The sequence below is a fragment of the Scyliorhinus torazame genome, chromosome 4 (assembly GCF_047496885.1).
Source record: "Scyliorhinus torazame isolate Kashiwa2021f chromosome 4, sScyTor2.1, whole genome shotgun sequence".
In the NCBI taxonomy this organism is placed as follows: domain Eukaryota; kingdom Metazoa; phylum Chordata; class Chondrichthyes; order Carcharhiniformes; family Scyliorhinidae; genus Scyliorhinus; species Scyliorhinus torazame.
In genome coordinates this window covers 328,988,583-329,010,823 of record NC_092710.1, presented here as the reverse complement: position 1 = coordinate 329,010,823, position 22,241 = coordinate 328,988,583, and the positions used below count along the sequence as shown (strand labels likewise).

Genomic DNA, 22,241 nt, shown 5'->3' with positions numbered 1-22,241 from the left:
GGGGGTGGGGGGGGGGTGGTGGGGGGTCACTGAATATTTTTAAGGCACAGGTACATAGATCCTTTTGAGGCAAGGAAATCAAAGCTTATCAAGGGGAGGTTGGCCAATAATTTATTGAACGATGGAGCAAGCATGGGAGGCCAAATGCCCCCATTTCTAATGAATGTTTGTAACCGATGTTGTAAAGCACGACATGTCCCAATGCCAAAACCGGCAGCTTTTTGTTCATCAAAGTGTTATGGAACCAAGGCAGATAAATAGGGTTGAGGTCCAGTTGCCCTGAGCCAAGCGAATGGCCAATCAGATTCGAGGGACTGAATGGCCCACTCTTCTTCCGAAGGTTCCTGGTCCCCCACTAAGTTAGTCAGGTAACGGGCTCTGTAGCTGTGTGCATGGGTAATGGTGCAACGGACTAATCAGAGTGTATTGTGGCGAAATGCTATTATGCTTGAGGGAAGTCCTTCTGGAGTGCGACCCGCATCTGACACAATACGGGTTAATGACTAGAATGGACTCAGCTGTCCACGGCTTTTCACGGCTGCTTTTACTGCACCTGAGAAATGGTTCTTGTCGAGATTAGGGTGTGAAAATATGCTGGTACGTTCTATTCCGAAAAGGCTAAATGGAGGATGCTGAAACACAATGCAAACTCGCATATGAGCAAAACTCCTCAAAGGGCCAGAGATCGGATTTCAATGGCACTTTTGTCATGGGTTTGGGATGGTGAGTAAGGCGATACCATTTGTAACATCGCACCTGCCCCCTCCTCCGCACAGAACTCCGCAAAAAAAAACACCTGCTCGCAACTGAGCAACTTCAAAATGTAAAAGGATGGTCTTGGGCTCCCACGGTTCTTTAAGTGGCCTGGGTACTGCTCAGTTCAGTAGGGAGTCAACGCAGACCACAGTGGTTCCAGGCCCAAGCCCGCAACTTCCCGCTCAGCTGCCTGATCTCAAAAGGCGCACGTCAACCCGTGGCGTTTGCATAAGCTGCTGCCAATCACGGCCTGGGCACATCATTCAGAAATAGCCAGCAAAAGGAGGAGCTTGCATTTCTATTGTCCCTTTCATGACCTCAGGAAATCACAAGACATTTTATAGTCAGCGAATTATTTTTGAAGTGGAGGCACTGTTATAATGCAGGAGATGCAGCAGCCAATTTGTGCACAGTAAGCTCCCAAAAACAGCAAAGTGAGAATGGCCAGATCAACTATTTTGGTGAATTGGATTGAGGGATAGGTTTTGTAAGGGGCAGCGAAAAGAATCCACAACGAGTTTGTAGAATCCTAGAATTTACAGTGCAGAAGGAGGCAATTCGGCCCATCGAGTCTGCACCGGCCTCTGGAAAGAGCACCGTACTTAAGACCCACAGCTCCACCCTATCCCCGTAACCCAACAACCCCACCTAACCTTTTGGACACTAAGGGCAATTTAGCATGGCCATTCCACCTAACCTGCACAGGTATGGACTGTGGGAGGAAACGGGAGCACCCGGAGGGAACGCACTGTGCCACCCTTATTGGAGAGAAAAAAAAAGTTTTTTAGTTAACACGCTAACGATATGCACAACTCCAGTAGTTCCCTACTGGTTCTTCTCTAGTCGGTGCCTGACTGGCTGACGGAGGCACGGCGGCACAGTGGTTAGCACTGCTGCCTCACAGATCCAGGGACCGGTGCACAATTCCGGTCTCGGGTGACTGTCTGTGCGGAGTTTGCACGTTCTCTCCGTGTCTGCGTGGGTTTCCTCCGGGTGCTCCGGTTTCCACCCACAGTCCAAAGATGTGCAGGTTAGGTGAATTGGCCATGCTAAATTGCCCTTAGTGTCCAAAGGTTTAGGTGGGGTTACTAGGTTATGGGGATAGGTTGGAGGCGTGGGCTTAAATAGGCTACTCTTTCCAAGGGCCGGTGCAGATGGGCCGAATGGCCTCTTTCTGCACTGTATGGATCCGATGACTCTATTACTCTATTAATACAAAGGCACATTGCCTTAGTTGACGTCCCCTGCCCCCTTATAGGGGCAGCTTGTATTCTACCATCTCCACGGTTTAGCAGACTATCTTTACCCTGTAAAACCTGATGGGTTATAACAGTAAGTATTGGCCAGCATAGGGGGAAGAATTCTTCGAAAAAGCCAAGACATCTTTTATGTCCACCTGAGAGAGTGGATGAGGCCTCAGTTGAACATCCTCATCCATAAAACAGCACCTTTGGCAGTGCAGCACTCAATCAGCATTGCAGGAGGCTGACAGTCCAGCACAGTATTGGAGTAATTGCTCTCATGTTGGAGATCCCATACTTTAATTGAGGCTTCAAACTGAAATCCTGGCTGCTGATTCAGATGTCTGGAATAGTTTCCCATGTCATGAGTGATGTGTTGGGTGTTCTGGATCACAAACAGGTCACCAACACTGGAAGTGGTGCAACTCTATTTTATTATAAGGTAAACTATATTAACATACTTGAACTGTGGGTAAATGCAATACCAGCTTTAACTGTTGACCCTTGCCTAGTCCTAACCAGGTGATGCACTCAGCACATGGTGAATGTCTGTGTTGCAGGCTGTGAGCTCTGTGCTCCGAGCTGGCTGCTACTAGAATGTGCGGGAACTGTCCTGTCCCCTGTCTTTATTGTGCGTGTGCTCTCACTGGTGATTGGCTGCGGTGTTGTGTATGCTGATTGGTCCTACTGCATGTCCATCAGTGTGTGTGTGTCTGCACCATGATATACTGGTGTATATTATGACAATGAGCTGAGAGGCAGCAGCATAGCTGCTCTCCCTTAATGGATGTTACCAGGGAAACTTCAATTGGAATTGCTATGTACCTGAGACTGAGTCAGCAAATTCTGGAACTAGGTGTAGCTCCACTTTGCGTGGAGGTAGTGATGTGGATATTCATGGTTTTGTTCAAAGTATCTTGTTGTATCAAATATATAAAGTGAAAATTACCTTTCCATTTGCAGTATAATTTTCCTTTTAATCCATGTTCAGTTTACAGCTGATTTGTTTTAAAGAGCCCTGGATACAGTTAACAGGACTGAGGTACGTGTCTATGAACTTTCGCTCACTTGGGCCACATCAGTCCTGATGTTGGAGCTTTTCAGTGCTCCTTTCCAACTGACCAACACTACCCAGTTAACAATCTGGTCCTCTGATGCAAACTTACACTTCTTGCCTGAGCTATTTGCTCCACTCGTAAGAATGAGTCCTTTTAGCTCATTCATGCATTGCTTCTCTGAGAGCTTCTGGAAGTCTTTTCTTCTTCTTACTGGTAGACAGAAAGCTGACCTTTGAGTAGAGAGCTTTGCTGGCTTCTCTTCACCTGAATTCGGTCATGTCTGCTTTCTCATTGTGTTTGCTTTTGTGTGCTGATTGTCTTCCGTCTCTAGCTCTCCTTTGCGTTTGCAGTTCTCTTTTGTGTCTGTCTTCTCTGTGTCCCCTGTTGCAGAACTTCTTTGTTCCTACTCGCCACATGGGTTCTGTATCGTATTTGCTATTGGTATTGCTTCCAGGTCAACTGTCACCAAATAATATATACCAGTATTTCTTATTATCTAAAGATAAGTAGAAATGATCCCTTTACTAGTGATGCAAATTCTTAAATCTTCTTTTCAAGCATTTTTTAAAATAAAATTTTATTGAGTTATTTGAAAATGTTTATAACAGCAACAGAAACAATGACATCAACATGGTAAAATAAAAATTTTCTCCCCCCAGCCCAATCTTCACGCACCTCAACCATACAACAACAATCACCCCCCCCCCCCCCCCCTCCAGCAGCCCCCCCCCCCTTTGGAATACTGCATCTGCTGACATTTTAATTTTCCCCGAGAAAGTCGCCGAACGGCTGCCACCTCCGAGAGAACCCAAGCGTAGACTCTCTTTAGGCAAACTTTATTTTCTCGAGACTGAGAAACCCAGCCATGTCACTATCCCAGGTCTCTACACTCGGGGGCTTCGTATCCCTCCACATTAATAAAATCCGTCTCCGGGCTACCAGGGAGGCAAAGGCCAAGACGTCGGCCTCCTTCGCCCCCTGAACTCCCGGGTCTTCCGACACTCCAAAGATCGCTACCTCCGGACTCGGCACCACCCGTGTTTTTAGTACCGTGGACATTGCCTCAGCGAAACCCTGCCAAAACCCTCTAAGCTTCGGGCATGCCCAAAACATGTGGACATGATTTGCTGGGCTTCCCGCGCCCCCTTGCACACCTCTCCTCTACCCTAAAAAACTTACTCATCCTAGCCGCTGTCATGTGTGTCTGGTGGACTACCTTAAATTGTATCAGGCTAAGCCTGGCACATGATGAGGAGGTATTAACCCTGCTTAGGGCTTCCGCCCATAGCCCCGCCTCTATCTCTCCTCCTAGCTCATCCTCGCACTTGCCCTTAAGCTCCTCCGCTGGAGTTTCCTCGGCCTCCAAACGCTCCTGGTAAATATCCGATACTTTCCCCTCTCCCACCCAGGTACTGAAAACTACTCTATCCTGTATCCCCCGTGGCATCAGCAGCGGAAAGGCCGGCACCTGTTTTCTCAGGAAGTCTCGCACCTGCAAATACCTAAAACCATTCCCTGCTGGCAATTTAAATTTATCCCCCAAAGCTGTCAAGCTGGGAAAGCTCTCGTCTATAAACAGATCCCTCACCTTCCAATTCCTGCCCTCTGCCAACTCCGGAACCTGCCATCCTGGTACAAACTTGTGGTTATTATAAATTGGGGTCCAAATCGATGCTCCCTCCACTCTCTTATATCTCCTCCATTGCCCCCAAATCCTCAGAGCCGCCACTACCACTGGACTTGTGGCGTATCGGGCCGGTGAGAACGGAAGAGGTGCCGTTACCAATGCTCCCAGACTGGTGTGTTTGGATGACGCTGCGTCCATCCGCTCCCATGCCGACCCCTCCCCCATAACCCACTTCCTAATCATGGCTATATTAGCCGCCCAGTAGTAATTGCAGAAGTTCGGCAGCGCCAACCCACCCTCCCTCTGACTGCGCTCCTGCAACACTTTCTTCACTCACGGGGTTTTATTCGCCCACAAAGCCCAAAATAATCTTATTCACCTGCTTGAAAAAGGCCTGAGGGATGAAGATGGGGAGGCACTGAAAGACAAACAGAAATCTGGGGAGGACTGTGGTAGTCACCAACGACCAGCCGCGTCTCGCCTCGGTCACGATTGACCAGTCTCGACCACACAACCTCGCGACTGCTTCAACTAAAGTGAAGGTCAACGGGCACGAGATCTCCTGCCTGCTGGACTCCGGGAACACTGAGAGCTTCATTCACCCGGATATGGTAAGGCGCTGCTCCCTCGCGGTACACCCCATTAACCAGAGAATCTCCCTGGCCTCCGGATCCCACTCCATGGCGATCCGAGGGTACTGCATCGCCACTCTCACTGTCCAGGGCGTGGAGTTCAGCGGCTTCCGGCTCTACGTCCTCCCCAACCACTGCGCTGCCTTGCTACTCAGCCTGGACTTCCAGTGCAACCTCCAGAGCCTAACCTGAAATGCAGCAGGCCCCTACCACCCCTTACTGTGTGCGACCTCGCGACTCTTAAGGTCAACCCACCTTCCCTTTTTGCAAACCTAACCCTGGATTGCAAACCTGTCGCCACCAGGAGCAGACGGTACAGCGCCCAGGACAGGACCTTCATCAGGTCTGAAGTCCAATGGCTGCTGCGGGAAGGCATCATCGAGGCCAGCAACAGCCCCTGGAGAGCCCAAGTGGTAGTGGTCAAAACTGTGGAGAAAAACAGGATGGTCATTGGCTACAGTCAGACCATCAATCGGTACACGCAGCTCGACGCGTACCCCCTCCCACGCATATCTGACATGGTCAATCAGATTGCCGGGTCTTCTCGACAGTAGACCTGAAATCGGCCTACCAGCAGCTCCCCATCCGCAAGATGGACTGCCCATACACTGCCTTTGAGGCAGACGGCCGCCTTTACCACTTTCTTAGGGTTCACTTTGGCGTCACCAACGGGGTCTCGGTCTTCCAACAGGAGATGGACCGAATGGTTGACCGGTACGGGCTGCGGGCCACTTTCCCGTACCTGGATAACGTCACCATCTGCGGCCACGACCAGCAGGATCATGACGCCAACCTTACCAAATTTCTCCACACCGCCACTCTCCGCAACCTCACGTATAAGAACGAGAAGTGCGTGTTCAGCACAAACCGCTTAGCCATCCTCGGCTATGTAGTCCAGAATGGAGTTCTGGGGCCCGACCCCGATCGCATGCGCCCCCTCATGGAACTCTCCCTCCCCCACTGCCCCAAGGCCCTCAAACGTTGCCTGGGGTTCTTTTCGTATTACACCCAGTGGGTCCCAAACTATGTGGACAAGGCCCGCCCACTCTTTCAATCCACTGTTTTCCCTCTGATGGCCGAGGCTCACCAGGCCTTTAACCGTATCAAGGCCGACATCGCCAAGGCCGCAATGCACGCGGTCGACGAGACACTCCCCTTCCAAGTCGAGAGCGATGCATCGGACGTCGCCCTAGCCGCCACTCTCAACCAGGCAGGCAGGCCCGTGGCATTCTTTTCCCGCACCCTCCATGCCTCCGAAATTCGGCACTCCTCTGTCGAAAAAGAGGCCCAAGCCATCATTGAAGCTGTGCGACATTGGAGGCACTACCTGGCCGGCAGGAGATTCACTCTCCTCACTGACCAACGGTCGGTTGCCTTCATGTTTAATAACACACAGCGGGGCAAGATCAAAAACGATATAATATTGAGGTGGAGGATCGAGCTCTCCACCTACAATTACGAGATTTTGTATCGCCCCGGTAAGCTCAACGAGCCCCCCGATGCCCTATCCCGAGGTACATGTGCCAGCGCACAAGTGGACCAACTCTGAACCCTGCACGACAACCTCGGTCACCCAGGGGTCACACGTTTTTACCATTTCATCAAGGCCCGCAACCTGCCCTACTCCATCGAGGCTGCCAGGTCTGTACGGAGCGTAAACCGCACTTCTACCAGCCAGACCTTTCACGCCTGGTGAAGGCCTCCCGCCCCTTTGAATGCCTCAGTGTGGACTTCAAAGGGCCCCTCCCCTCCACCGTCCGCAACACGTACTTTCTCAGTGTGGTCGATGAATATTCCCCAGTTCCCTTTGCCGTCCCATGCCCCGACATGACGTCTGCCACCGTCATCAAAGCCCTCAACACCATCTTCACTCTGTTTGGCTTCCCCGCCTACGTCCACAGCGACCGGGGATCCTCATTCATGAGCGAGGAGCTGTGCCAGTACCTGCTCAAGAGGGGCATTGCCTCGAGCAGGACGACCAGCTACAACCCCAGGGTAAACGGGCGGGTGGAGAGGGAGAATGGGACAGTCTGGTGGGCCGTCCAGCTAGCCCTACGGTCCAGAAATCTCCCGGCCTCCCACTGGCAGGAGGTCCTCCCTGATGCACTTCACTCCATTTGGACGCTCCTGTGCACCGCAACTAATGAAACCCCCCATGAACGTCTCTTTGCCTCCCCTAGGATGTCCATCTCCGGGGTTTCGCTCCCAACATGGCTGGCAGCCCCAGGACCCATTCTCCACCATAGACATGATCGACTCCACAAGGCGGACCCGTTGGTTGAGAGGGTACAGCTACTTCACGCCAATCCGCAGGGCGCCTGTGTATACCCTGACGGCCGCCAAGACAGTCTCCCTCAGGGACCTGGCACCAGCCTATTCCACACACCCCCAGCCCCCCTGCCCCGGCGCGACCCTCCGCTCCCTGGGCGCACCCCACCGCAGTCCCCGCTCCGGGACACTCCATCCTCCCCTTGCTCCCACCCGGGGATGAAGAGGATTTCGGCACGCTCCCAGAGTCATTGAAGACCAAGCCGCCGCCAGAGTTGCCACCAGCACTGCGGGTCTCTCAACGACAGATCAAGGCACCGGACCGCCTGAATTTGTAATATTATCTGTACTTTTAAAACACAACTTTCTGTATATAGTTCTCCACCACCCCTGCCGGACTCATTTTCTTTAACAGGGGGTGAATGTGGTAGTCACCACTGATGTATATATAGGATGTTGATATGGGTGCTTTACGGTAAGGTACCTGTACTACAGGTACGGGGGTAGATCCCTGCCTGCTGGCTCCGCCCAGTAGGCGGAGTATAAATATGTGTGCTCCCCGTACAGCAGCCATTTCGTCAGCTGCTGTTGGAGGCCACACATCTCAGTGTAATAAAGCCTCGATTACATCCTACTCTCGTCTTTGTGTAATTGATCATGCATCAAGGACCGTCATTTTCACAGTCTGTACCCTCCCCACAGTGATAGCGGGAGCATGTCCCATCTCTTAAAGTCCCCTCCCATTTGTTCCACGAGCCGGGATAGGTTTAACTTGTGTAGTACCTCCCATTTCCAGGCCACCTTGGTTCCAAGATATTGAAAGCTCTTCCCTACCATTATAAGCGGCAGCTCTCCCAGTCTCTTCTCCTGTCCTCTTGCCTGGATCGCAAACATCTCGCTTTTCCCCCCCTCATGTTCAATTTATACCCCAAAAAATTGCCAAATTTCCCCAAGATTCACATTACTTCCCCCATCCCCTCCAATGGGTCCAAAATGTACAAGAGCAGGTCACCTACGTAGAGCGAGACCCGGTGCTCTAGTTTGGCATCCATATTCAGTCGAGAAATCGGCCTGTAAGACCCGCCTTGCTCCGGATCCTTCTCCCGTTTCAAGATCAATTAAATCAAGGCCTGCGACATTGTTGGGGGGGAGGACTCCCTTCTCTCTTGCTTTGTTAAATGTCCTCACCAGCAGTGGGCTCAATATCTCTGAAAACTTCTTATAGAATTCCACCGGGTAGCTGTCAGGCCCCGGGGCCTTGCCCGACTGCATGCCCTCCAGCCCCTCGATTATTTCCTCAATCTCAATTGGGGCTCCCAGCCCCTCCACCAGGTCCTCCTCCACCCTCGGGAACCTCAACTGATCCAGAAACTGCCTCATCCCCTCCACCCCAGCTGGGGGCTCCGACTCATATAATTTACTATAAAAGTCCTTGAACACCTCATTCACCCCCGCTGGATTCAGGACAGTATTACCGTCTCTACTCTTTACTCTCCCTATCTCCCTGGCCGCCTCCCTTTTCCTGAGCTGGTGCGCCAACATGCTACTTGCGTTTTTCCCCGTACTCATAGATCGCCCCCCTTGCCTTCCTCAACTGCTCCACTGCTTTCCTGTGGTCAACTGCCCAAACTCCACCTGTAACCTCCGCCGCTCCCTCAGTAGCCCTGCGACCGGGGCCTCCGAGTATCTCCTGTCCACCTGGAGTATCTCCTCAACTAACCTGTCCCTCTCAGCCCGTTCCACCTTTTCTCTGTGGGCCTGGTTCGAGATTAATTCCCCTCTGACTACTGCCTACAATCCTCGAAAAACGTCACCAGCTGCTCCGTCGACCACTGTGCCGTCTCCCCACGGCCCTTGCTCTCCGCCATGCTGTCCCGTGTTACCAGCTCTGCTTGCGTCTCCCTTATAGGACTTTGTCATCTCACATGGCCACTTCTGGTCCAATTCTCCATACACCAGAGAGGGATTTCTCCTCACTGTCTCACTCTTCACTGATTTATCCCATAAAATCCGGAAAAAAACAGGGGGAAAAGGCCCAAAAGTCCGTTACAGGCGGGAGCTATCAAATGTGCGACCTACTCCTCCATGACCGCCACCGGAAGTTCTTTTCAAGCATTTTTAAAACCAATTTCAGATTTCCCAAACATTTTAAAGTAATCACAAACTTACCTTGCTGTTACTGCTTCTGGGTTTAGACCTTCAGTTGGATGTTATCTTTTCCTTCAGCTTGTAATGGTCTTCACTGTAGACTCACAGATACGGCAGGCAGCCAGCTGAGAGAGCGAGAGGGGGAGAAAACACAGCTTCTTATTTTGAGGGTCTCATGTCTTCTGCTGGGCTCTCTCCAAAAAAACTCCCAACTCGCAGTAACCAATTGCTGTCTGTTGCCAGGCAGAACACTATCCCTCGTCAACCCATTGGCCACCAGCCAACCAATCGAACAAAATCACTCCAATCTGCTGGGTGCCAGAAAGTCTGGGATTTCCTTCCCCAAATACAAAACTTGAGGCCATAGTGTTCCAATTGTCAAACTATTTGAAACTTTGAATTCTGTACTTCCTCTGCTCGATTTAAAAGTTTATCTCAATTAATGATCCCCGGACCAAAAGAAACAATAGCCAAAATAAAAAATGGGAACACAGGGAAGCCAGAAGGAAGGACTCTGAGAACTGGGACACATTGAAAAGCCTTGGGAAGGCCGGGTTCTTGTACATGCGTTGGGTGACCAATGGCAGGCGTCTAGGGGAGGGACAGCGGGAATTGGGAGGTCATGTGATGGCACCTATCACGTTGGTTGTCTTGTTATCTGTCATGTGCTGTGCTCCCTTGGGGCTTTGATGATTGTCCCTTACCACTGTCACTCACCCTGACATCCACCTGTCTCCTCAGAGAGACAATGCGGCCCTTATTAATTAAATCCCTGAAAGTGGTATTTATCTTAAGGACAAACCAGCTCTATCAGTGATGCTTATTAATTGGATGAGGATGGAAGTGTTAGGAGGACTTGAACTGTGCAGAGGGGCCAAACCTTACCTGCTTTAATTAACAATTTAAGCTGTGCCTACAACTTGCAGGAAGTAATTGACACATCTCTTGGCCACAGATAATATGCCAACAGGCTCAGGAAGACCAATTGGAAGGGGATTCACCTTCTGTGTGGGATGGTGTTTGCCGGGCAATTGTTGCTTGAGCGAAGACAAAACAACAGTTTGAGAAATGCTTTTTTTCTTATTGCGAGGGAGGCTACAGAAATGAAAATGAAATGAAATGAAAATCGCTTCTTGTCACAAGTAGGCTTCAAATGACGTTACTGTGAAAAGCCCCTAGTCGCCACATTCCGGCGCCTGTTCGGGGAGGCTGGTACGGGAGATGGACGCAGCTGAAGACAGTGCCAGAAAACAGGCAGAAGAACACAGACGTTTGTCGGCGAGATTGTCCCATTGAGGGCCATCCTGGGGGGAAAAGCTCTGGATGTGGGGTGAGAAGGATTCCTGCGCAGGTGTGGGCGTCTCGGCCCAGCTGCTTCACAGTAGGAGGGTGGCGGCATTCCCAAATCCCAGGGTGCAGTGCAGGGTGAGAGGCATTCCCAAATCCCAGAGTGCAGCGCAGGGTGAGAGGTATTCCCAAATCCCAGGGTGCAGTGCAGGGTGAGAGGAATGTTTTTTGGGGGGATTTTGCTCACTGTAAACGGAGCGTGAGGTAACAGTGAGGGGCATGAGAATTGAAGAGTGGCTCTTGCTTTGTGAGAAAAAGTGAAGGTCTGAGAGAAATCTCTGAAATGGGTGATGCGAAGGGGGAAAAGCTGCAAACTGGGACGGTTGGGCTCTTTTGAGCAAATTAGTGGGACATGGGGAGGTTTAGTGAAAAAAACGGAACTGTCCGGTAAAAACAGGACATGGTCATCATGCCTTTGACCGGGCAAAGCTGCCTGAGGTAGTTTACAGAATAAGATACTAGGATAGGTGTGCTGGAACTTGGGCTGAGGTAGCTTTTAAGGAGCATCTTAAGGAGTGTCTTAAGGAGAAGAGGAGAGAAAAGTAGGGAGGTAGGGAGGGTTAGTGGGGAAATCCCAGAGCATCATAGAACATACAGTGCAGAAGGATGCCATTCAGCCCATCGAGTCTGCACCGACCCACATAAGCCCTCACTTCCACCCTATCCCCGTGACCAAATATCCCCTCCTCACCTTTTATGGTCACTAAGGGCAATTTATCGTGGCCAATCTACTTAACCTGCATGTCTTTTGACTGTGGGAGGAAACAGGAGCACCCGGAGGAAACCCACGCACACACGGGGAGAACATGCAGACTCCGCACAGACAGTGACCCAGCAGGGAATCGAACCTGGGACCCTGGCGCTGTGAAGCCACAGTGCTAATCACTTGTGCTACCGTGCTACCCCATCAAATCTTTGCAGCTGAAGATATGGCCACTAAAGTGTGTGTGTGAGGGGTGGTGGGGGGGGGGGGGGGGGGGGGGGGGAGGGGGAAGGCGATGAGTGTAGGAGCTGCAGGTAAGGCTAAGGATTGTGGGTAGTCACAGAGGAAGGAAGAGAGTGAGCTTATGGAGGGATTTTCAAGTTGGGATGAAAGTGTTAAAAGAAGCAGTGCTGAGATGGGTCAGAGTCAAAGTTATTTTTGGCAGTGCCTTCTCATTAGTGACTGATTGTTGGGAAATGTGTGTGGAGCTGAAATGAATAAGCTCTGATGTTTTCATTGCCATGCTGATTTGGTTCTCAAGTTAATAGCTCATGATAGGAAATCATGACAGACCCGTTTCCTGTTTACCAATGGGGATATTACTCTTCCCGTTCTTTCTTCTTTCTCCCTTTTCCTTCATCCACCCACCCATCCCAGCCAGTGGGTGAGACATTCGTCACACGATGGTGTGATGATGTCCAAAAGCAATTCTGTACATAATATTATACACGACCTCCAACCAGCAGGTGGCAGTGTAAACCCACCACATGACTCTGTATCTGGGAGTTGGGAGTAAGTTGTGTTGGTGGATAGATATATTTTGCAGTAGTTCTATAATAGTCAGTTGGTGTTGGTAGTTTGTTATTTACTTATTCTAGTTATCTTTACCACGCAGTTTTTGCATAATAATTTATTTAAATTATATGCTCTGTAGTGCATCATTCATATCAGCCAGTCTACAGAACATGGCAGACGGCACCAAGGCAACTCGCCATCAGCTGGAAAGAATTGTGATCCATGCAGGTGGGTGAGAGGTGTGCTGGGTGCCGCTGGACTGGATTTTGACCCATCCCTGTCACTACCTTGCCCACTGCATCCTACCCCAACCCTACCAGATGTGTTTTTGGTGGGAAGGGAGGTGGGGAATGTGCATGGGGCAGCGTGGTATCACAGTGGTTAGCACAGTTGCTTCACAGCTCCAGGGTCCCAGATTCAATTCCCGGCTTAGGTCACTGCCTGTGCGGAGTCTGCACATTCTCACCGTGTCTGCGTGGGTTTCCTCCGGGTGCTCCGGTTTCCTCCCACAGTCCAAAGATGTGCAGGTTAGGTGGATTGGCCATGATAAATTGCACTTAGTGGGGTTACAGGGATAGGGTGGAGGCATGGGCTTAAGTGGGGTGCTCTTTCCAAGGGCTGGTGCAGACTCGATGGGCTGAATGGCTTCCTTCTGCACTGTAAATTCTATGATTCTACGATAAACCATGTTGGGTGCTCAGCCTAGCTGTTTCACACTCGCCCTCCCCGCTCGATAAGCCCTTTGATCTCTCCTGTCCTAAATGCCCGGGACTTACCTGTCCCTGGCCACCATCGATCATTTTCCTGCGCCAATTGCAGTCCAGGCAGCACCAGCGACTGGGTTCTGGGCAAACGAGTGGTTTGCCCCAGGGTAAAAGTCAGCCTCTTTTCTGCCAATCCAACCTCTGTATCATTGGCCGACCCCCCCCCCCCCCCCCCCCCCCACCCCCACCCCCCTCCCCCCCCCCAAACCCCCTCCACCTCCCTGCCTCAGGTGGTCTACTTCTGGAACATTGATCCATGCCTTTATGACCTCCAGAACTCGACTATTCCATTGCTGTCCAGCCCAGCCTCTCAGCACACACCCGTTATAAACTTGAGCTCATCCAACGCACCGCTATGCATGTCCTAACTGGCACCCAAGTTCACCCACCACCCCAGTGCTCCCTGAACTATGCCTGGCAATGCCGCCATTTTACAATTCCCATCCATTTTTTTCAACTCCACGCATCTCACATGACAGACGATAACCCTGACAGTGCAGCCTAAGCATCTTTGCGAGGTTATGTGCTCCAGTCCCGTGCCTGCAAAATATGGTTTAGAGATGAGGGTGCTACTGACTGACCCAAGCGGATAGCGATGAGCAGGAGGGCATGGATGGTTTTATCATTGTGAAATGAACAGCCCAGAGAAATAACCCACAAAGTCTCTCTGTGCCAGGAAAGGCTCAAGATCCTTAACAGCGGAAAAGCATCAGGATGCACATTCAGGGGTTGAAGTCTCTGATTTAGCTGTTAATTACATTAGCCAATGTACACACTCAATGATGAAAGGGCCAGACTGCATTCAGGGAAAGGAATTTGCGCATAATCTCAGGAATGCGCTTTGCAAATTGCGGAAAAAAAACTGGTTCCATGTTTGGCAAACGTTGAAATGTAATTAATGAGATATTGGCAATCCTTGTAATCCTGAGGTCTGGCACAGTCAGAGAGGCAGAGGGAGAGATAAGAGAAAGAAGAGAAAAAGAAGAGTGTCAGACAGAGAGAGAGAGAATTAAGGAAAGAGAGAGAGAAAAAGGGACTGATAAACAAGGCCAATGGAATCAATTTTAACATGAAGCTTGGTGCAGGAACCCCCACGGAGAGATCACTGTCTCACCCAGGTTATTGTAACTAGTGAGTACGGGGGTAGAAAGAGAGAGAGAGAGTGCATCTAGCTCAGGGATTTAACTTTGTTGTGGAATCAAGCTAATTTATTTTCACCTTTCTCTTAAGTCAGCACCCTTCAAGACATTGTGAAACCTTCTGGGCAAATAATTACCTTTTCATTTTTTTTTCCATTGCTGTCAGCTTGCTTGTTACGTCAATACCTTATGGTTTGGCAAGTGGCCGCATTTTGGAGGGTCACGCAGTTCAAACATCTCCATCACATGATTCCTCAAAGGTTGAAAATCCATTGTTCCCTCAGCCCTTCCACGTCATCGTCAACGTCAGTTGGTTCAAGCTCAGCTAAGTTCACCGAAAACCTTTGTTCGGTTTATCTCTGTCCACAGTCACCTGCAGTGTACATATTATCAACCTGCCTAAGTTCAACCTGACCGTGAATCAAACAACGAGGACCTCCCAGCGGTGCACGCACTAAAAGGGAGATGACTCTTTCTACATACCGCATTTGTTTTATTTTATTTATTTATTGTCACGTGGACCGAGGCACAGTGAAAAGCATAGTTATGCGTACAGTCCTGGCAGATCATTCCATACAGGAAAAAACATAGGCCATACGATAAATGCACAATGTAAACACAATGTAAATACATAGACACAGGCGTCGGGTGAAGCATACAGGAGTGTAGCACTACTCAGTAGAGATGTGTGAAGAGATCAGTTCAGTCCATAAGAGGGTAATTCAGGAGGAGGTGGCGTAGTGGTATTGTCACTGGGACTAGTAAACCAGAGACCCAGAGTAATGCTCTGGGGATCCAGGTTCAAATCCCACCACTGCCGATGGTGAAATTTGAATTCAATAAAAATATGTGATTGAAAGTCTAATGATGACCAAGAAACTATTGTTGATTGTCATTAAAAGAAAAACATCTGGTTCACTAATGTCCTTTAGGGAAGGACATCCTTATCTGGTCTGGCCTACTTGTGACTCCAGACCCACAGCAATGTAATTGACTCTTAACAGCTCCCTTAATTAGGGATGGGAAATTAATACTTCTGTCATTCTCTTAATTACATTGTGTCCGAAACACAAAGAATTCTGGGAGCTATCCAAGATATGTGTCTCATGACCAACCTCCTGAAGCACTTCATAATGATAGATATCAGGGCCACCGGACGGTAGTCGTTGAGTCACGTTGCCTGGTTCTTCTTTGGCACTGGTACGATAGTGGTCTTCTTGAAGCAGGTGGGAACCTCAGAACGGAGTAGGGAAAGGTTGAAGATGTCCGCGAAGACACCCGCCAGTTGGTCTGAGTGCATGACCAGGGACCCCGTCAGGACTCATTGCTTTCCGTGGGTTCACTTTCCAGAAGGCCGATCTAACTTGCTGACTGACATTTTTCCTTCGGACAACACTGTCCAAAATAGATTAAACTGGTTATTTGTCTCATTTACTATTTGTGGGTTGCTAAATTTTAAATCAAGTGATTACACTTCAGGAGCAATCCAGTGTCTGTAAGGTGCTTTGGGATGAACTGAGATATTGAAGAGTGTTTTATGAATGGAAATCTTCCTTTCATTTTCAGGAATTTCTGACGTCCCAAAATCAAAACCGTTCCCCATGTAAGAAGCCTGGACAATGGGTAGTGGAAGGTTATTTTGCTCTGGAGGCCCTGATTAACGCTCCATCACATTAGCGGGACATCATTGCAGGAGTTCCTCAGGATAGTGTCCGATGCCCAACCATCTATGGCTGCTTCAGCTGTGGCCCAACCATCTTCAGCTGTGTCTGATTGGCTGAAGCTGCCCCCACCCTAATTGCTGAGAGGCAGTTATCTGTCAGTCACCTGAGGCCTGTTTAGGGGCACAAAGGTGCACATTGTATTCTTCTCTTTGAAATTTAAGTAGTGTGAGTCACCCTGGTCAGCTGAAGTCTATATAAAAGACAGACAGAAAGCATACTCAGTAAGCTTTGCGCAGGTCAAAGAGACACAGCCGGAGTGGGAATTTGGAACTTGGTAATTTGGTGCAGTGAGGTAATTCGGTGCAGAGTGGGAGAAGGTGCTTTTTCCCTACTGTTTTGTTCTCTCTCTTTTTTCTGGCCTGTAACTTTTAATCTGCAGGGAGAGAACCAGAGGATGTCTGAGACCCTCGGAAGGTAAGTAAGTGATTTTTACTCATTTTTACTTTTATTATCTTTTCAAATTGTGTGTGGGGGTGGGGGGGGACTGAAGTGACATCACAGAAAGGCTGTGACCTGAGTGGCTGGTTGAGAATCTACACTAAATTAAAAAAATTAAGCATTGTTAAACTAATTAAACATAATTACTTAATTATAATTTAGAGGGGTATATAAGCCAGAGATCGGAGAATACTGTATTTAGCTTTCACATTTATAGTAGAAATCTAGTGCTAGGAAGCATATAGTTAACAGTAACTTTAAAAAAAAACTTTTAAATTTAATTTACTAATTAATTGATGCAGTATCAATTAGAGGGGCGCAGTGCTCTAACTGTGAGATGTGGCAGGTCCGGGAGGCTTCCAGCTCCCGGGTGGCTTCATCTGCAGAAAGTGCACCCAACTGGAGCTCCTCACAGACCGCATTGTTTGGTTAGAGCAGCAGTTGGATGCACTTAGGAGCATGCAGGTGGAGGAAAGCGTCATAGATAGCAGTTATATAAATGTGGTCACACCCAAGTTGCAGGCAGAGAAATGTGTGACCACCAGAAAGGGCAGGCAGTCAGTGCAGGAATCCATTGTGGTTGTCCCCCTCTCGAACAGGTATACCCCTTTGGATACTGTCGGGGGGGATAGCCTATCAGGGGAAAACAGCAGCAGCCAGAGCAGTGGCACCACGGCTGGCTCTGATGTTCAGAAGGGAGGGTTAAAGCGCAGAAGAGCAATATTATTAGGGGACTCTATAGTCAGGGGCACAGATAGACGCTTCTGTGGACGTGAAAGAGACTCCAGGATGGTATGTTGCCTCGCTGGTGCCAGGGTCCAGGATGTCTGCGAACGGGTAGCGGGCATCCTAAAGGGGGAGGGAAAACAGGCAGAGGTCGTTGTACATATTGGTACAAACGACATAGGCAAAAAGGGGCATGAGGTCCTGCAGCAGGAGTTCAGGGAGCTAGGCAGAAAGTTAAAAGACAGGACCTCGAGGGTTGTAATCTTGGGATTACTCCCTGTGCCACGTGCCAGTGAGGCTAGAAATAAGAAGATAGAGCAGCTAAACACGTGGCTAAACAGCTGGTGTAGGAGGGAGGGTTTCCGTTATCTGGATCACTGGGAGCTCTTCCGGGGCAGGTGTGACCTATATAAGAAGGACGGGTTGCATCTAAACCGGAGAGGCATAAATATCCTGGCCGCGAGGTTTGCTAGTGTCACACGGGAGGGTTTAAACTAGTATGGCAGGGGGGTGGGCACCGGAGCAATAGGTCAGAAGGTGAGAGCATTAAGGGAGAACTAGGGAATAGGGACAGTGTGGTTCTGAGGCAGAGCAGACAGGGAGAAGTTGTTGAACACAGCGGGTCTGGTGGCCTGAAGTGCATAGGTTTTAATGCAAGAAGTATTAGGGGTAGGGCAGATGAACTTAGAGCTTGGATTAGTACTTGGAACTATGATGTTGTTGCCATTACAGAGACCTGGTTGAGGGAAGGGCAGGATTGGCAGCTAAACGTTCCAGGATTTAGATGTTTCAGGCGGGATAGAGGGGGATGTAAAAGGGGTGGCGGAGTTGCGCTACTGGTTAGGGAGAATATCACAGCTGTACTACGGGAGGACACCTCAGAGGGCAGTGAGGCTATATGGGTAGAGATCAGGAATAAGAAGGGTGCAGTCACAATGTTGGGGGTTTACTACAGGCCTCCCAACAGCCAATGGGAGATAGAGGAGCAGATATGTAGACAGATTTTGGAAAAGAGTAAAAACAACAGGGTTGCTGGGATGGGAGACTACAACTTCCCCAATATTGACTGGGACTCACTTAGTGCCAGGGGCTTAGACGGGGCAGAGTTTGTAAGGAGCATCCAGGAGGGCTTCTTAAAACAATATGTAAACAGTCCAACTAGGGAAGGGGCGGTACTGGACATGGTATTGGGGAATGAGCCCGGCCAGGCGGTGGATGTTTCAGTAGGGGAGCATTTCGGTAACAGTGACCACAATTCAGTAAGTTTTAAAGTGCTGGTGGACAAGGATAAGAGTGGTACTAGGGTGAATGTGCTAAATTGGGGGAAGGCTAATTATAACAATATTAGGCGGGAACTAAAGAACCTAGATTGGGGGCGGATGTTTGAGGGTAAATCAACATCTGACATGTGGGAGGCTTTCAAGTGTCAGTTGAAAGGAATTCAGGACCGACATGTTCCTGTGAGGAAGAAGGATAAATACGGCAATTTTCGGGAACCTTGGATAACGAGAGATATTGTAGGCCTCGTCAAAAAGAAAAAGGAGGCATTTGTCAGGGCTAAAAGGCTGGGAATAGATGAAGCCTGTGTGGAATATAAGGAAAGTAGGAAGGAACTTAAGCAAGTAGTCAGGAGGGCTAGAAGGCGTCACGAAAAGTCATTGGCAAATAGGGTTAAAGAAAATCCCAAGGCTTTTTACACGTACATAAAAAGCAAGAGGGTAGCCAGGGAAAGGGTTGGCCCACTGAAGGATAGGCAAGGGAATCTATGTGTGAAGCCAGAGGAAATGGGCGAGGTACTAAATGAATACTTTGCATCAGTATCCACCAAAGAGAAGGAATTGGTGGATGTTGAGTCTGGAGAAGGGTGTGTAGATAGCCTGGGTCACAGTGAGATCCAAAAAGACGAGGTGTTGGGCGTCTTGAAAAATATTAAGGTAGATAAGTCCCCAGCGCCTGATGGGATCTACCTCAGAATACTGAAGGAGGCTGGAGAGGAAATTGCTGAGGCCTTGACAGAAATCTTTGGATCCTCACTGTCTTCAGGTGATGTCCCGGAGGACTGGAGAATAGCCAATGTTGTTCCTTTGTTTAAGAAAGGTAGCAAGGATAATCCAGGGAACTACAGGCCGGTGAGCCTTACGTCAGTGGTAGGGAAATTACTGGAGAGAATTCTTAGAGACAGGATCTACTCCCATTTGGAAGCAAATGGACGTATTAGTGAGAGGCAGCATGGTTTTGTGAAGGGGAGGTCGTGTCTCACTAACTTGATAAAATTTTTCGAAGAGGTCACAAAGATGTTGCATGCAGGTAGGGCAGTGGATGTTGTCTATATGGACTTCAGTAAGGCCTTTGACAAGGTCCCTCATGGTAGACTGGTACAAAAGGTGAAGTCACACGGGATCAGGGGTGAGCTGGCAAGGTGTATACAGAACTGGCTAGGTCATAGAAGGCAGAGAGTAGCAATGAAAGGGTGCTTTTCGAATTGGAGGGCTGTGACTAGTGGTGTTCTGCAGGGATCAGTGCTGGGTCCTTTGCTGTTTGTAGTATATATAAATGATTTGGAGGAAAATGTAACTGGTCTGATTAGTAAGTTTGCAGATGACACAAATGTTGGTGGAATTGCGGATAGTGATGAGGACTGTCAGTGGATATAGCAGGATTTAGATTGTTTGGAGACTTGTGTGGAGAGATGGCAGATGGAGTTTCATCCAGACAAATGTGAGGTAATGCATTTTGGAAGGTCTAATGCAGGTCGGGAATATACAGTGAATGGTAGAACCCTCAAGAGTATTGAAAGTCAGAGAGATCTAGGTGTACAGGTCCACAGGTCACTGAAAGGGGCAACACAGGTGGAGAAGGTAGTCAAGAAGGCATACGGCATGCTTGCCTTCATTGGCCGGGGCATTGAGTATAAGAATTGGCAAGTCATGTTGCAGCTGTATAGAAACTTAGTTAGGCCACACTTGGAGTATAGTGTTCAATTCTGATCGCCACACTACCAGAAGGATGTGGAGGCTTTAGAGAGGGTGCAGAAGAGATTTACCAAAATGTTGCCTGGTATGGAGGGCATTAGCTATGAGGAGCGGTTGAATAAACTCGGTTTGTTCTCACCGGAACGACGGAGGTTGAGGGGCGACCTGATAGAGGTCTACAAAATTATGAGGGGCATAGACAGAGTGGATAGTCAGAGGTTTTTCCCCAGGGTAGAGGGGTCAATTACTAGGGGGCATAGGTTTAGAGTAGATGTACGAGGCAAATTTTTTACACAGAGGGTAGTGGGTGCCTGGAACTCGCTACCGGAGGAGGTGGTGGAAGCAGGGACGATAGTGACATTTAAGGGGCATCTTGACAAATACATGAATAGGATGGGAATAGAGGGATACGGACCCAGGAAGTGTAGAAGATTGTAGTTTAGTCGGGCAGCATGGTCGGCACGGGCTTGGAGGGCTGAAGGGCCTGTTCCTGTGCTGTACATTTCTTTGTTCTTTGTTCAATTACCTTCCTTCCAACATAAGGTCAGATGAGAATCAGGTGGGGATCTTTGACTATGTCAATGTTCAGGACTATTCAGGGAAGGCGGTGGCATAGTAATACTGTCACTGGACTAGTAAACCAGAGACCCAGAATCCCACAGTAATGTTCTGGAGACCCATTCAAGTCCCGCCACTGCAGGTGTTGAAATTTGAATTTAATCCAAACAAAATCTGGAATTAAAGGTCTAATGATGGCCATGTTGATTGTCGTAAAAACCCACCTGGTTCACTAATGCCCTTCAGGGAAGGAAATCTGCCATCCTTACCTGGTCTGGCCTACATGTGACTCCAGAGCCACAGCAATGTGGTTGACTCTTAACTGCCCGAAGGGCAATTAGGGCTGGGCAATAAATGCTGGCACAGCCTGCGACGCCCACGTCCCATGAACTAATTTTTTTAAAAATGTGACTCCTCAGCAGTCAATGTCCAAATGTAGAAATACCTTGACAATATCCAGGCTTGGGCTGACAAGTTGCAAGGAACATTTAAGCCATACAAGTGCCAGGCAATGACCATATCCAATAAGGAAGGATCAAACAATCACCCCTTGACATCCAATAGCACTACCATCACTGAATCCCCCACGATCGACAACTTGAGGGTTACCACTGATCAGAAACTGAATTGGACTAGCCAAAATAATACTGTGGCTATGGGTGGCACAATGACGCAGTGGCGAGCACTGCTGCCTCACGACATCAAGGACCCGGGTTCGATTCCGGCCCTGGGTCACTGTCCACGTAGATGCTGCATATTCTCACTGCGTAGGTCTCACCCCCACAACCCAAAAAGATCTGCAGGGTAGGTGAATTGGCCATGCTAAATTACCTCTTATTGGAAAAGAAGAATTGGGTCCTCTAAATTGAAAAAAAAAAAACACTGTGGCTACAAGAGCAATTCAGAGGCTCGGAATCCTGCGGTAAGTAACTCACCTCCTGACCCCACAAAGCCTGTCCACCAGCAACAAGGCATAAGTCAAAGAGTGTGATGGAATACTTACCCCAATGGGATTGGGGGTAGGCTGGCTAGATGGTTACAGAACTGGCTTGGTTGTAGAAGACAGGGAGTAGCAGTGGAAGGATATTTTTCAGATTGGAGATCTGTAGCTAGTGGTGTTCCACTGTTGTTTGTAGTATATATAAATGATCTGGAGGAAAATGTGGGTGGTCTGATTAGGAAGTTTGCGGATGACATGAAGTTTGGCGGAGTTGCTGATAGTGCCGAGGATTGTCAGAGGATACAGCAGGATATAGATAGAATGGGGACTTGGGCACAGAAATGGCAGCTGGAGTTTAATCCGGACAAATGTGAGGTGATGCATTTTGGAGGATCAAATCTAGGT

The 22,241-nt window shown here is 49.1% G+C and overlaps 1 long non-coding RNA gene across 1 annotated transcript in view; it reads right to left on the bottom strand.

The window, feature by feature from the left end:
- Window positions 1–2,413: 2,413 nt before the first annotated feature.
- Window positions 2,414–22,241, bottom strand: part of LOC140411136 (uncharacterized) — a 179,097-nt gene continuing 159,269 nt past the window's right edge. Inside the window, exons 2-3 of the long non-coding RNA XR_011940832.1 lie at window positions 9,752–9,855; window positions 2,414–3,551 (exon numbers count right to left, since the gene is read on the bottom strand). This is a non-coding gene — a long non-coding RNA (uncharacterized lncRNA). The remainder of the gene's footprint in view (window positions 3,552–9,751; window positions 9,856–22,241) is intronic.